Below are 16540 nucleotides of genomic sequence, written 5' to 3'. Positions count from 1 at the left end.
GTACCCTCTTCTGGCATGCAGGCGTACATGGAGGCAGAATGTTGTATACATAATAAATAAATAAATAAATAAATATTTAAAAAATACTAAATCATTTCAAAAAAGAATATGGGGTTCTTTAATGAAGTTAGTCATACTCTTAGTACATGAACCAGTAACGCTACTACTACAAGAGTCTACACAAGGGAGATAAAAAACATGTTCACTCAAAGATTTGTACATGAATATTTGTAACAGTATTATTCATAATGGTCCCACTCTGGAGCCAATTAATGTTTCTATTCAGTTATAAGTCACATTAAAAACTAGTTATTCGAGCAAAACATTTGGCGCAATGTCTCACGCCATTTTGTTGATACAGCCTACCAAGAGACCAGAAGGCAGGACTTATGCTAACTATGAGTCTGTGAATGAGTGCATGGAAGGTGTTTGTAAAATGTATGAAGAGCATGTGAAGAGAATGAATCCCAACAGCCCCTCCTTCACATACGGTATCAGTCAGTTGTTTGACTTTATCAATGATGTGGCAGATCTCAGCTGTCTTGTTTACTGAGCTGATACACAGACATAGCCTTATAACAAAAGACTGGATCAAAGAGAAGATCTACGTGCTCCTTCGTCGACAGGCCCAACAGGCTGGGAAGTAGTTGAGTTGGAAGCATTTGGGGCTGAGGGTGGGCTTGGCACAGGTGCATACTGCGTGCTGTAGTGAACGTTTTGTATGATAGTAATCCTGTTGCCATTTTCTTACTAGAGTCAAAATTGAATGGATGGCATGACAGTGAATGATCTTTTCACTCTGAAACCACCATTGCCCCTTGCTCCTTTCCTTTCTCTTTTTTACTTAAACATGTTTATGATAATTCAGAGAAAGTGTTCTTTGGCAGGTAAGGTTTGTTTCGTCCTTGAAACTGTTTGTATCTGCTTTACAGGAGTGACAGTGCACTAACTCTGTGTGGGGGAGGGGTGGTGACGAGCTTAGTTACGTCCTCTGGGAAAGTCTTAGTGAAAAATAAAAAAAAAAAAGTTCTGTTAAAAAAAAAAATCTAGTTATTCCTTTCACCTGTGTAATGCAGTTCACAAACTTAGGATCTAATTCTTACAGCTGTAGCAACAATGTAAAAAAAAAAAATCACTACATAACTACTATGAAAGGTTAAATAGAAATGTAAACAATACACAAAGGACTTACAACTTTTAACATTCAAAAAGTGCTGGGGTGGCTTATTTGAAAATAATCAATAGAGGCAAAGCTTTTTTAATGACCACATATTCTATTTTTATTTTTTATTTAAATCTGGCTATGCATTTCAGTCAATGCTACCCATTTTCCTTGTGGTTAGAAAGTATAAATGAGAGGACAGCAGATGTGTACCTGTTGCTTGACATTGGAATAGCCATGAGCTGCCTTAAGTCTGATCTCCACACACATCATAGCAAACAGGACGTGCTCTCCAGAGGGCAGTGACTTCCCTTGGTAGATTTCGGATACTCCCGATGACATGCGAGCGGGGGCAGTAGTTCTGCTTTTTAAAAGTGATAATATTATTCATTTATGTTGTACATTATTTTGCAAAACAATCACTAATAGCTTTCCTCTAAGCAGAAGCATTGAATATATCTGTATTCTCCCACATACAGGATAATTATTTGTCTTGTTTTCTCCAAGTGACAATAAATGTTTGCTTTTTAAAATTGAATGTGAACAACTCACAAACAGAAGACAATTTCCTATAAAACTTTCACATGGCTACATCAAATATATTGCAAAACCTGTTGAAAAAGAAGCAATAAATGAATTTGATTTGACACTTCTCCAGTGCCTGTGGTTCCTAATGCCTGCGCAGGTTTCTGTTGGTTGAGTTCTTATACTCCTTGGGACTAAGGCAACTTCCTCCTGATACCAAACCAAATAAGCTTCACTCTTGATTGTGAAAGTTGATTAGAAAACTACTCCATTTTCCATTACCTTTTTTTCATAGCCATGGATGAGCAAATTTCTTCTTCATTCCAGACTATCCTGAGCAATCATAGCAGGAAATAAATGTCTTCCCATGGTGAATTCGAGGCGGAGTCCTTGGCTTTGTTATCTGGAGAGCAAGTTAAGCATCTAAAGCAACAGTGTAAAAACACAAGCAACTATGGTATATAATTCTGATTGTTTTAGAAAACTCTTAATTTCCTAGTCACAAAGCCAAATAAGAACAACCCTTTAAAACTATTGAGCCATGAAATTCATTCTCCTTGAGGGCTTTAAATTTGGAAGCACACTCATGAAATTTATAGCTTTGATGAGATATATTTTGCCTGCAGTCAAGATGAGAGCTAGATCATTGGTTTCCCAGCATGACACCTATGTGTTCCTGTGTGCACAAGATTTCATTAGGCTGATAATAACACAGCCAACATCACATTAATGTTTACAAGGTTGCTTTTGTCACTTTTACATCTTCCATTTACACCTACAGCATGCTAAATAGCTCACTCTAGAAAATGGGACACTGCTTACACTGCTATTGTCAATAGAGTGAAATAAAACTGCCATTTTCATATTTGTGGTGTTCAAGCCACAGACTATCAAAAGATACATGTTCTAGAAATAGTAGATAATTGGATCAGGCCAGGTGCCTATGTAAGCCTGAATGTAGTAGCTCTCGTTGTTGACACTTGGAGATCAGAAAATGTGGCAGGGCAGTTCTGACTCTAACTATGTTGGGCAGAGCCTGATCTAAAGGAGACATGAGATTATTGTTGCTTTTAAAGATTGGTATATTTCTTTAGGACATTCAGGCTTCAGAACAGTGAGCAAGGGAGCTTGATAAGTAGGACCTAAAGGCGGCCACCTCCACAGGAGTCTGCCATCTGCCTCACATATTGAATAAGGATCTCTGTAGGAGGAAACCTATTATTTGGAAATGGTGATGCTATTTTTTTATTAGGCAGTGAAATTCTGTGATTAAGGAAATCAGTTCTGTAAGCTGTGTCCTTAAGTTTGTTAAAAAATATCTAAGGTGTTTTATCTGTAAGTTTACTATTCCTTCTACCATTTACTATCATGGACAGTCTCAGACACAAATAAGATGAGAAAGAGTACAAAGAAATCTTGTGTACTCTGAAGTGAGATGGAACAATTATTATTTTTCATATTTAATGAGATGTAAGAAGATACTTATTTTGATTTTTGATGGTGATTATCTGTAATCACCATTAAAGAGCTAGACTCTAGATTCATATTTGTAGTTTTGTGCCCTGGGCAGAAATATAGAACTAGTTAGAGCTACAAATCATGAATATATTTCAGCCTCCATAATATTGTTGAACTAAGATAGCTTTGTAATTATACTAACAAGGTATAAAACTGGTGCCTTTAAAATGTTACTTTGTTGGTAAAATTAAATTAACAAAAAAGAACATCTGTTTGGGGTTATGGTATTTTCTCCTGGGGAATACTTTCTTTGAGGCTATCCTTTTGGCCTGCATTGATTTGGCCTTTATTATCTGATTGAATCTAATTCTGAAAGTCAGGAATAGTCTCATGGAAATTTCCTGGTACAATGTTTGTCTTCAGGGTCTTTAGACACACTTGTTCTTTCATTGTTCTCATCCCAGCTCCTGAGAGAGCAAGGAGTTCTTACTCAATAGTCATTGCTGTCTGATAGATCTGGATCACTTCATCATCAGGCAAACTGAAGCTCTATACTATTGAACCAAATAATCCTTCGACAGCACAATTCTGCCCTCTACACGTTTAACTGCTTCATTTATTTTTAAAATCTGTATCAGTTCTTGGAGAGTTTCACACATGTTTTGATCACTTTGTGTTTTATATACCCACAAAGATCACTTTGTGCTGCCCAAATGATTCTTGGATGTGTGGTCTGCCACTGGAGCATGGACCAATACTAGAAGCTACACTCTTAGAGAAAACTCTTCCCTCTTCTAGCAGCTAATAATTGCTAGTAATTTCAAAGTAATAAGTTGCATTTCACACCCAATTCCTGTCTGTGTGCTGGGATTTGACCTAGCTCGGGATGGCACAGGTCTTGTGCATGCTTTTACAACCACGGTGAGTTCATAGGTGTAGCAGCCCTCCTGTATGCAGAAGATGCTATTTCCTTGTAATCACCACCACATCCATCTAGACCTTACACACTTTCTGCCCCAACTTCTGCAATAATCCATGAGCCTTGAGAAAAGAAGGTTCTGTAGATATGTTACCTTTAGGGCTAAGCATTCTGCAGTCTCTTACCCTCTGCATCTTAGCCATTTGTGGGTCTGTGCTAATCATCTACTGCAAATAGAAGCTTCTCAAATGAGCATTGAAATATTGACCTATGAGTATCACAATAAGTCATTAGGCATAAGTTGGCTCAATATTATGTCCATTGACCAGAATGATAGAGTAGGTCTTCCCCTAAGGCTACCACCTGTCTAATCACAGGATCTTGACATGATAATCATGCCAGATATGAGTGTCATCTTGTGGAAAGGAACTTAAATCCAATCAGAAAATTTGATTAGTGACTCCCATGATGTTCATGCCATTATTGTATCAGTGAGCATGTCTGGCCAGACCACTCATTACTGTAACTTCTAGGATTCACATCTGAGTATGACTTTTCCCTTCTGGTAGTGTGCATAACAAAAGCTAGCACCTTGAAAGCTAACCAGTGGGAATGAAGCTTTAGAGTCAGCACTAGCTTGATTTTTTTCCATGTTCTATGACTCAAGTATGTGGTGTATTTGGCAATATAGTCTCACCATCAAGATCTGGAGGACAAACAAAGAGCATTGCCCATATCCTATAATGTTTGGGGGTCTATGGAACCTCATTTACCAACAATTCCACTTGCACTGTGATTTTTATTAATTAGTCTCTGGTGTCTAGTAGGGATATTATTGCTCTGTAATGGAGTAAATCCATTATATATATTTTTTACATGTTTAAACATATACATGTGTGGTAGTGGTACTATTAGGAGGTGGCTTTGTTGGGGTGGTTATGGCCTTGTTGAGGGAAGTGTGTCACTTGGGGTTGACTTTGAGGTTTCCTATGCTTGGATACCACCAAGTGTCTCAGTAGATTTCCTGTTGCCTGCAAGATGTAGGACTCTGAGCTACTACTCCAGCACCATGTCTGTCTGCATGCCACCATGCTCTCTGCCATGATGATAATGGAGTGAACCTCTGAAACTGTAAGTGAGTCACTGCAATTAAATGTTTCCTTTATAAGAGTTACTGTGGTCGTGGTGTCTCTTCACAGCAATGGAAACGCTAAGACAGAAGTTGGTACCAGGGAATGGGGTATTGCTGTGATAAGCCTGACATATACAAATATATATACATATTTACATATGGAAGCTTCTGCAGTAGTGGGTTTCCAGATGTCTTTTCCATAGGTCTTTAGTGTTGTCAATCACTCCTCATCCTCCCTCTCCTCCCCTCCCCCACTGCAGTTTACCTTTTCTGCTGTATTATTCCCTTTAACCCTTTATACAACTGCAATCTTTCTCCCACCCCTTAAAAGCCCCTTAGTCATAGCCCCCTGAAAACCAGTTCCTTCACCTTTCTATATCTCATGTAAATGAGTAATGTAGTTTGTCTTTCTGTGAGTGGTTTATTTCACTCAATATCCTTTTCTCAAGGTTTTTCCATTGTGTTCATGTGAATGGATTCCCTTATTTTATAAAGATGAATAATTCCATTGTTGACATACCACTTTCCTTATTTATCTATTAATGGAAATTTAGTTTGCTAAATTGTGATGGTTGATTTTTTTTCCATATTGGTTCTGTTCCCTCTTCAGAGAACCCTGACTAATACACACCTTTTATTAAAACTGTAATTATGCAGTAAGCATACATTTGTTGATGTCTCCTCTTATTTTACACTATATGAGGTATACACAGCTAGAGGGGACATTGTTGGACCATATAGTAATTTCAGTTTTTGTTTGTATGTTTTTTGAGACAGGATCTCACTATATAGTACATATTGGTTTGTAACTCATGATATTTTTGCCTCAGCCTCCCAAGTGCTGGGATTATGGCTATGCATTCCCATGCTTAGTTTTACTTTTAAGTGTCTGAGGATCTTCTTCATAATTCTGTCATTTTATATCTCCAACAATGTATTTGTATTTCCTTCATAAGTGTTTCAATCCATCTTTCTTCACCTGTGTAACAGGAACTTCCTCAAGCGGTTCAAAGCTCCTGCTTGTTCATGGGACAGCTGAGGGAAAGACTTGTGTCCAGCTGTCTGTCCCTCTCTATCAGCACTCATTCTCACTGTGCGTCACACAATCACTGCTTATGCTTAACTATGTGCTCTACTCCTCTGCCACTTGACAACCTCAACTCTGAACCCAGGGGAGTCAGTCAGCACTACTAAGTGACCAAGTTATACAAAGTCCATTTAAAGTACAGTCCAGTTTCATGTTGGGCTGGTGTTGCCTTGTAAATGTTTGCCTGGACTTCTCTGTATGTCCACAACCTGCCAGGTGTAGGGAGGTAGCAGCCAAGCTCTTTCAACGCCTCAGGCATTTTTATAACAAATATTAAAAGAGTATTATGTATCTTTGTATGAAAAACACATACACTTATCAGCTTCTCTGTCCTGTCCCAGCAGATAGACTTAATAAAGGCAATAACTTTGTAAGGTCCATCAGTTCCTTTATTGACAGGTTATCCTGTGAATCCATGCTCATGCTGTATACATACTGCGGCTTAAATCCTGGCCACCCAATTATAACCATCCATGGTGACAATCTTCTGCTTGATATCAATAACTGTTCCTTAATTTGTTCGTCAAGCTGCCTCTACTCTGAGCTCCACTCTGTGATGTGCTGCCTCAGCTCTCAGTGTAGTCTGGGTACAGACAGATGAAGAGAGAGAGGTTGTCATGATGAAATGTTCCAGTAGAGGTTGATAAATGAGGCTACAGAACACAGAGTGGGGAAGCGGAACAAGCTTACGCTTCAGGGAAATGATCTTAAAAAAATAGCACTTGAGTTTGGCTTTGAAGGGATGTTTTTATTTTTTCAACAGAAGTAGCAGTTCGTGTGAGTAGTGTTCCAAAGGAACAAAGTAACAATGGACAAAAGCCAAGTCTGCAAAGGCTAAAGATAATTTAGCTTCTCTGAATCCAAGAAAAGGCCAGACAGAAAGTGCTCAGAGCAGAACCTGGGAAGACAGGAGGAGGGTTTGTCATGGAAAGCCTCTGGGTTTGGTTAGGACTCTTCATTTAGTTCTTCAGCATTGGACAAGGAGTCAAATCACATGGCACTGAAGAAGTAGCTGGGCTGGCTGTACAGCATTGTAATTGTCATCAGTACCACTGGGTTGTGTATATTAAATGGAAAAAGAACACAACGTTGGCCATAATTTAAAAAAGGAACTCTAGGGTACAGAAAGGGGCCATTGAAGCGTATGCTTTAAATGGGTAAATTGTGAAATATATGAATTATATTTTATTAGTGTTGTTTGAAAAAACAAGCCCCTGAGAAACAAACCACGTGGGAAGTATTTAGAGCTCTGATAACTCTGTGCTCTGGTCAATTAAGTCAGAATGTCTGGAGGTGGGCTAAGCTTCCCACACCTTGTCAAATGCTCCAGGCAATTCTAATGTGCAGTCACAGTACAGAAGCACGGCTGTAGGCAATAAGGAACCAGTGAGGAATTTTAATCGAGGGAGTAACCTGATCAGATTTGCATTTCAGGAAATGCACTTTGTCAATTGCGTGGAACAGGGATCATCAACTTTTCAGCTCCGTGTGAGGAGTCGTGTGGACGGCAATAGAATGACGATGGAGATTATATTAGCAGTAAACATCAGAAAACAACCCAAATGGCCCTTAACTGACAACTAGATACAAGCCGGAGTGTGTACAAGAGAATGGCTCAGAAGGAAGAGAGCCCACCACCTGGTGGAATTGACCCTGCTGCCTCATACTCAGGTTGCTGGCGGGGAAATTGCCCATTTCCTTTGAGACCTGTCTGCTGCTCAGACATGTTTCCTGCTGACCTTGGCAGTACCACCCTCTCTCTGGTCATCACCCAATCTGGAAACCCTATTCATTTTCTTTCATTTCTAAAAGTTGTAATGTAAGATTCACACCTAAAATGTGCATGGTGGGTGTGTTTAAGAAAACACACTCAGGTAACACACCAACCAAAGGAAGCTAGACAGAAAGTAGCGGCTCCCTGAAGGCCCCAAGTTTGTGGTTTCTGGATAGCTAACTATCAGAAACCATCTCTGACAGCCTCTACCCCACACTATTTCACATGTTTCCCACAGTGTGGCAGAGGTGAAATCGTATGCTGTGTTGCTGCGGAGTGTGTCTTCTCCCACTTAAATCACCTATGTTGTTATGTATCCTGGCATCCGTTCTTTCCTATTGCTGGGTGATTTTCAGCTCTCTAGTTATGTCATGGCTACCTCTCGACTGCTCAATCATGGATTTTCCATTACGTGTGCTTTTCTGCTGCTTTGATGAGCCCCTTGACCAGAGGAACAGGAGTCTACAGTGGCCAAGTGGAGGCATGACAACAAGAAATGAGCAGGGGCTGGGCGATGGTGGTGCATGCCTTTAATCCCAGCACTGTGAGTTCAAGGCCGGCCTGGTCTACAGAGCCAGTTCCAGAATAGCCAGGGCTACACAGAGAAACCCTGTCTTGAAAACAAACAAACAACAAACAATTAAAAAATAATAAAACGAGTCATGGGAAGGGAAACAGGAAGCTGAGAGATCCCACCTTGAACTGCAAGCACAAATCAGAGAGAAGGGGGAATACCAAGTTGGGGCAGGACCAAGTCCATCCCCTCTGCATCACGGCTGAGTAAGCCATCAGCCATCGCACCATAGGGAATGGACTCTAAAAAGCCAGTTCATAAACCTGGGATAATTCCTGGTTCCATTGCCAGGGGACTCACAAACACATCAAGCCACACGACTATCACCCACATTCAGCGGGCCTAGTGCGGTCCCATGCAGGCTCCCCAGCTGTCAGTCCAGAGTCCATGAGCTCCCACTAGCTTGGGTCAGCTGTCTCTGTGGTTTTTCCCATCATGACCCTAGTCCTCCCCTCCCCCTTGCCCCTATAGTCCCCCCTTCTTCTCTTCAGCTGAACTCCAGGAGCTTGGCCAAGTGCTTGGCTGTGGGTCTCTGATGCGGAGACTTCTTCCAGAAAGCATTCTACTAGGAACCTTAGGACAGCTTCTGTGGTTGAGGGACTGTGAGGTAGCGCTAGGGTCTCGTGGTCCCTCACTCTCACTCATTCTCCTTGTTAGCAGGGCGGTTGCACCACATCCTTAAGAGAACCCAGTGTCCGTCGTTCTGCAGGCTTTCTGCTCTCCCTTCACTTTACCATGAGCTTCCTTTAGTGAGAGGGACACTCGACTACACAGCTTTACCCTCCCCTTAGGATCCACGAAGGCCTGGCTGGCTTTGTTTCATGATTTCCTCTCAGGTATGAAACATAACTTCATTTAACGCTGTTTCTTTCAGCAGGGCTCAGCTCCTCTGCACACTTAACACAGGTACCACTTATCTCTTCTGTCTAGTCTTTCAGAATTTGACTCTGTTCGGCCCCTCTGACTTTATTCTTTGTATTTCTGTTCTGTGGCCTAACTGAAGCAAAATAAACACAAGATGAATATTTTTAACAGAAAATATGAATTATTAAGTGTATTTTTAGATAACTATAAAATTTCTTATTCAGATGTAGTTTGTAATGAATAAAAATCCATCTAATTTATGGCCTCTTTAAACATAGGAAAGATTTTGTATGCAGGTAAAGTTGCTTACAGAGGTCAGGTATTCCAAATTATATATATTTGAGATGTCTAGGAAATTTTTTTCATATATGGACACTACCTATTCATTGACAAATCTTCAAGGGTCAAATAAGCATAATGAACTATCTACTTACAAAATTAAGTAGAATTAAGAAAAATAATCTAATTTTAAGATCTCTTTTTGTCTCTCCCTGTCTTAGTTAGGGTTTCTATTGCTGTGATGAAACATAATGACCAAACGTAACTTGGAGAGGAGAGGGTTTATCGGCCGTACACTTCCATATCCATAGTCCATCACTGAAGGACTTCAGTACAGGAATTCAAACTGGGCAGGAACCTGGAGGCAGGAGCTAATGCAGAGGTCATGGGAGGGTACTGCTTACTGGCTTGCTCATCATGGCTTGCTCAGTTTGTTTTCTTATAGAACCCAGGACCAGCAGCTCAGGTATAGCACCACCCACCATGGGCTGGGTTCTCCCCAACTAATCACTTATTAAGAAAATGCCCTCCAGGCCTGCCTACCGTCTGATCTTATGGAAGCATTTTCTCAACTGAGACTCCCTCCTCTCCACTGACTCTAGGTTGTGTTGAGTTGACACAAAATTAGCCAGCACACCCGCTGTCTGTGAATCCTTAGAGAATATGCTTCTACACTCACCATAACAGCCCCCAATCCTATAACTCCAAAGACTTCTACTGATTCTAGTTTTTCAGTCATATTTGACCAACTCCAACAAGTCAAGGACAGAGAGTAGTATATGTCAAACATAGTAAGCTGCAGCCACTTGGGAAAGGCATTTTTCCTAGACCAAGATCACAAAAACCCATCTAGTGTCTGAAGATTTCAAAATTCATGGACAGGACATCATGTGGCAGATAATAGATATGGGATAATGTATTTTTCTTAAAATTAAAAATGTATGGACTGTCTATTCCATCTCATCAGTTACGGTTTTATTAATGCATTCAAAATTTTTAAAATTTTGAAATTAAGATACATTGTTTGCTTTTCTCCACCATTCCTATGTATGCTTCTTATTTTCTAATTTATGGCCTCTATTTAATTGGTTTAGTGTGTGTGTGTGTGTGTGTGTTTGTGTGTGTGTGTGTGTGTGTGTGTGTATGTGTGTGTGTGTGTTTCCTAAATATACATATAACCTACTCAATCCATTTACAGTTAAAATAATGCTTGTATGTATACATTTTCAGGGCTGACTTTTGGCATTGGATAACCAATGGGAGTGGGGGACTCTCCCCACTCTCAGCATTTCTTAGTTGCCTATAGGTCTTTGTCTAGGGTTGAAGCATCAAGGAGATGAATCCTGAAAAGCCTAGATTATAGTTTACTATGAAAAGAACAGCTGGTAAGATTGGCCACATGGTGACGGGAACTTGGATCATGCAGAACAGGCCAGTATTATTTGAATGTGAAGGTTACAGAGGTACAGGGCTGAGGTCAGAAATAACTGTAACTAGCACTCAGGCAAGACCTGCACCTTATTAACACTGCTAGAGGAGCATTACAGTGAAGGACCTGAAGCCAAACTCCAAGGTTGACTTGGAGTCAATTATAATTGTCAATGGTGAGACCCATATGTGAAGATGTATTCTTGAAAACTAAGATGAAATCTCAGAGGGTAAAACAATTCAATATAAATAAGGAGTAAAAAATGTCTGTGCAGAATTTAATTTTATTTTAAAATTGGAATATTACTTGTCCTGTGGATCACATTTCTGCAAAAAAAAAACTTGAGATCATTGAATCCCTCTATGTATTCTTTACAACGTGTCCACACTGAATAAAACAGTCTTTGCTTTTCACCAAAAATATTAAACTTTAAAGGCACTGTATCATTATTTAACAATAACAGAATTGAAGTAGTTTAGAATACTAATGATACTATAAATACAAGTAATAAGTTGTTGAATTTAAAATACCTACACAATCTGTAACCAATCCATTTTCTAAATGGACAAAAATCAATAATCATGCCATCTCTAGACTCTTTACATGAGTTAAACACAGATTCATCTTGCAGATTTCTAAATACATCTGAAGAAGATCTATTTTTCTGCTTTGTGAAGATTGGCTTTTGTCTGCAGTTTAGCAAACATACAAACTGCTGAAGGAATAGCTCAGCCTGTGGGGTCCACACCTCACTAACGGCACACTGTAGATGGCGATGGCTCTGAGTATCCCTGACAAATGAGACCAAACGTTTCCACTGACGGTTCAACTTTGACTAGGTGATGCTTGGGGCAATACTCACCCTGCAGCTCCCTTGCTCTCTCTCCTTCCTCTCTCTATCTCATGCCTTCCACCCCCAAACCCACGGCTACCCAAGCAATCAGGAGCTAGAAGTGGACATCCTGTAGGATGGACAGGAGTTAGCTCAAGTGTGAGCCTTTATTGTTTCCCCTGCTTCCTGGGAATCAGAGACAGTCTGACTACTAGGGCATAGCATGGGCTACTTATCAATCACAAAGCATGGGATCTATGTTGCAATCTCTTAGAGGGGATCCCTAGTTAGTCTTATAGGCCTGAACTCTCCTCAGAGTCTCCCCCATACCAGGCTGACTTTCCATGGCATTAGAAATGCCTTTAATAAATCTCATATAATGGGCAATCTGCCCAATGGCCTTCTTGAAACCCGACTTTCTGGGACTCTTACATCCACTAACGTGAGCCTCTTACTCTGGGCTCATTCAGCACCAGTGTATATTTTCCTCCCTGGACAGTGCTTCGTGATCCATGAGTGAGGTTTACTCTCTGAAGAGGTGGGCTGCAGGAACCGTCTTGGGAGGCAGGCTCTTCAATGTTCGATGTGAACATTCTGAAGCATCGGGATCCTCCTCATGGGAAAGCACAAAAGGTAGGCCCTGGTCCTTGGTGGCTGATGCTTGGGTAGAGGGGTGCTGCACATGTGCTATTCCATGTCTGTGTTCAACAATACCTTGGGAAGAAGACTCTACGATGCTGAGTGTCTTACTTAGGGTTTCTATTGCTGTAAAGAGACACCATGACTGTGGCAACTCTGTTTGTTTGTTTTGCTTTAGTGTACATTGGGGTTTTACCTGCATGTATGTCTGTGTGAAGGTATCAAATCCCCTGGAACTGGAGTTATAGATACTTGTGACCTGCTATGTGGGTGCTGGAAATTGAACCAGGTCCTTTGGAAAAGCAGCCAGTGCTCTTAACCACTGAGCCACCTCTCCAGCCCCAACCATGAGAAACATTTAATTGTGGTGGCTCACTTGCAGTTCAAAGGTTCAGTCCATTATCATCATGGTGGGACATGGCAGTGTGCAGGCAGACATGGTGCTGGAGAGGTAGCTGAGAGGTCTACATCTTGCAGAAGCAACAGGATGTAGTCTGTCACTGGACATGGCTTGAGCATATATGAGACCTCAAAGCCTGCCTCCACAGTGACACCCCTCCTCCAACAAGGCCACCCCTCCTCCAACAAGGCCACCCCTCCTCCAACAAGGCCACCCCTCCTCCCTTTGGGGGGGGGGCGTTTTCACTCAAACCATCATGGTGAGGCACTGAAAACAAGCAGGATGCCAATTTCAGACATCCTTCATGTTTTGTCAACTCTGCTTCCTCAGATTGGAGCAAGGTGAATGGATTCTCCTGATGCCTCAAGGGGAAAAGATAAACTCACACTGAGGAGCAATGAAAGGAAATCTTTAGTGTGTGTGGTGGTTTAAATAGGTATGGCCCCCGTGTTTTTGAATGCTTGGCCATAGGGAGTGGCACTATTAGGAGGAATGGAATTGTTGAGTAAGTGTGGCCTTCTGTGAGGAAGTGAGTCACTCTGGAGGCATGCTTTGAGGTCTCATATGTGCTCAAGCCACACCCAGTGAGAGACTCCTGCTGCCTGCGGATCAAGATGTAGAGCTCTCAGTTCTTTCTCCAGCACCATGTTTGCCTGCATGCCTCATGTCCTGCCTTGATGGTAACAGACTAAACATCGGAAATGGTAAGCCATTCCCAATTAAATGTTTTCCCTTATAAGAGTTGCAGTGGGCATGGTGTCTCTTCACAGCAGTAGAAACCCCAACTAAGACAGTATGTCACTCAGTTCCACTCAGTCTGTCTTTTAGCATGACTGAAACTTTTTTTAAAAAGTTCTTCAGTACCTAAAGCAATCATACCTTACAACTAAGAGAATTCCAGCCTCCCACTAATCATACAGCACCCATACCCAGGCCATATTTTATGGCCTATATATGTAAATACTTTTGGGTTTTTTCAATCACAAAGTCCATTAGTATTCTGGCTATTGTTAATTTATATATGCCACTCTGCAGGGACAGTTCTATAATGGGAGATCAGGCAGCACTAAGAACATTTTAACAAGCACCTTCAAAATGCTCCCAGAGGCTGAGTTTTGCTAGACTGAGTATAAATGTAAACTGTAGTGATGGCCAAATCTCTAAGTAAGTGATTTTACTCAGCTATAGTCATAGAGCTCTACAGTGCTGGAGTCGTACAGTCTTAGAGAAAGAGAGCCAGACGTTTGTGGAAATAGTAAGAGATTGTACTCAAGTTATGACAGTAGAAGGGAGAGACTCCCATGCAAACAGAGCTCAACTCCAATGTGGGGAGGAGAGCAAGAGGCCTTTTCAGCAGTCAGTGTGTTAAAGGAAAGATGATAAAGGATACCACCAAGATGAGGTTGCCAGTCAGTGTGACTTGGCCATCTCTGTGTGCTAACTGGAGTTTTATCACCCAGGCTCCCGCTCTCCTCAGAGACTAGGAGACACTGGCTCCATCTTTTTCAGTGATTGCATTTTCCTGATCTCTGGGGAAAACATGCCTGAATTGAAGATTTGTATCTCAAAGAGACAGGAAAGGGATTTACACATTTTCCAAAGTACTGTAGGTCAGACCCATAGTCAGGAATAAATGAACAGAAACAGTAAATTCAGCTTTCTTAGGCAGGGACATACATGGCCTTGAGCAGGTAGAAGCCATGCTAGAGTATGTCGATGTCTCTTTGTCTGGATGGTGGCAAAGTTGTTTCTGTTGTCAGAGTTACATTTTGCAGCCCTAAGCTTACTGCCTCCTGATAGTCAGGGCTTTGTTATTCTCCTTCTTTTGAGTTCAGTGAAGAGCTATCAGAGGCTTCTAACCAACCTAGTTTTGATGCAAATGAAAGAGTGACCATGACAGCATGTATGTTGTTATATTACATATGATAATAACACTCCTCTTAAATCCAAAGTCTTATTCTTATGTATTTTTTTTTTTTTCGATACAGAGTTTCTCTGTGTAATACTCTTAAATCCAATTTTTTTTTCTTTTTTGGTTTTTCGAGACAGGGTTTCTCTGTGCAGTTTTGTGCCTTTCCTGGAACTCAGTCTGTAGCTTGGGCTGGCCTTGAACTCACAGAGATCTGCCTGGCTCTGCCTCCCAAGTGCTGGGACTAAAAGCGTGCGCCACCACTGCCTGGATAAATCCAAAATCTTGAACTGAAATCTTAATGTCCAAGGTGGTGGTATGAAGAAGTGGGACTGTGGGGGATGATTAAGTCCTGAGAAGGGTGCCTAAGTAAGTGGGATTTGTGCCCTTAGAGAGGAAAGAGGCCTCAGAGAGCTGCTCGCCAAGTCTATCAAGTGATAGCACCTTGAGAAAGTGCCATCTATGCACCAGAAAAGAGACGACACTGAATCTGCTGGTTTCTTGGTCTTGGACTTCTCAGCCTCCAGAACTGTGGGAAATAAATTTCTGTGTTAAAGCAGCCAGAGTTGACTAGGACAAGACTTTGCCCATTTGCTGGTTGTTCTCCACTCAGGAGGGATCTTTGGCTGCAGTCCACAATGGGGGAGGGAGCCTAAGGGAGGAAACAAGTGAGCAGGGTCCCTCGGCTTATGAGATAGCTTTCTGGGGAGACATGTTGCAACTCCCTTTTATTCCAGGGGGGAAAGAAAAGGAGCATAAAGGCTGGGGACAATGGCAGAGGCATCACCTAATTTGCATTAAGAGGCATGCCCTTATCAAGGTTCCTGGTAGGTGCAGCAAAGAAGGCTTCTAGCCGGGATCTGTGTCAGGGTTCAAGCTGAAGATAAATCAGTCATCTGGTTCAGAGACAGCCTTCAGATAAGGTCAATCCTCCAGGTCCAGGGACATCCTCCAGACAAGGCAGGTAGAGGCAAGAAGTTCTGCTGGAGGGAGGGATTTTCCAGGTTGCCCAGCTTTTGAGAAAAGCTGCCAGGCCTTGGGAGACTGCAACCTCAACCAGCCATTAACCACTGGCTTTGGTGAAAGCTCACCGAATGGCACAGAAATATATGGGCTGGAGGAACTGAAGATGGCTTTTAGCCAACAGCAAGCAAGAGGTTCCCAGTCTTATAACTCCAAGGAAATAAACTGTCAACAACTGGCATGGGTTTATAAGGAATCCTCCTGAAGTAGCATATCAGATGAGGAGCCACCTCAATGTGGTATCTTGGTTACTACTGTTGCAGGGAGGACCAACCCATGTTGTGTACAGGCTCTGTTTGAATCCACATATACTGTGCTTCAAGGGTGTGTTATTTTTAGTGAAGTTTGATGCACAGCAATACATAGTTTTAAATGGTTGGTATTTCTAAAACCACATTCAGTTGTCTGCTCTTCTCATTTCATTTTCCCTCGCATGGGGATGTTTTCACATGCAGATCATCCAAATGTTGCATTCTGTATCATCCTTCACCTCCTGAGAAAGACACAGCATACTCTCAAAAGAAAAGCAATAAA

General features: G+C 41.5%; 1 pseudogene; it reads left to right on the top strand.

The window, feature by feature from the left end:
- Positions 1–334: 334 nt before the first annotated feature.
- On the top strand, positions 335–647 carry LOC118579282 (annotated as a pseudogene).
- The last annotated feature ends 15893 nt before the right edge of the window (positions 648–16540 follow it).

This window comes from Onychomys torridus, chromosome 3, assembly GCF_903995425.1.
Source record: "Onychomys torridus chromosome 3, mOncTor1.1, whole genome shotgun sequence".
Classification (NCBI taxonomy): domain Eukaryota; kingdom Metazoa; phylum Chordata; class Mammalia; order Rodentia; family Cricetidae; genus Onychomys; species Onychomys torridus.
Note: the sequence above shows the minus strand (reverse complement) of the source record. Positions and strands in the feature narration are given on the sequence as shown.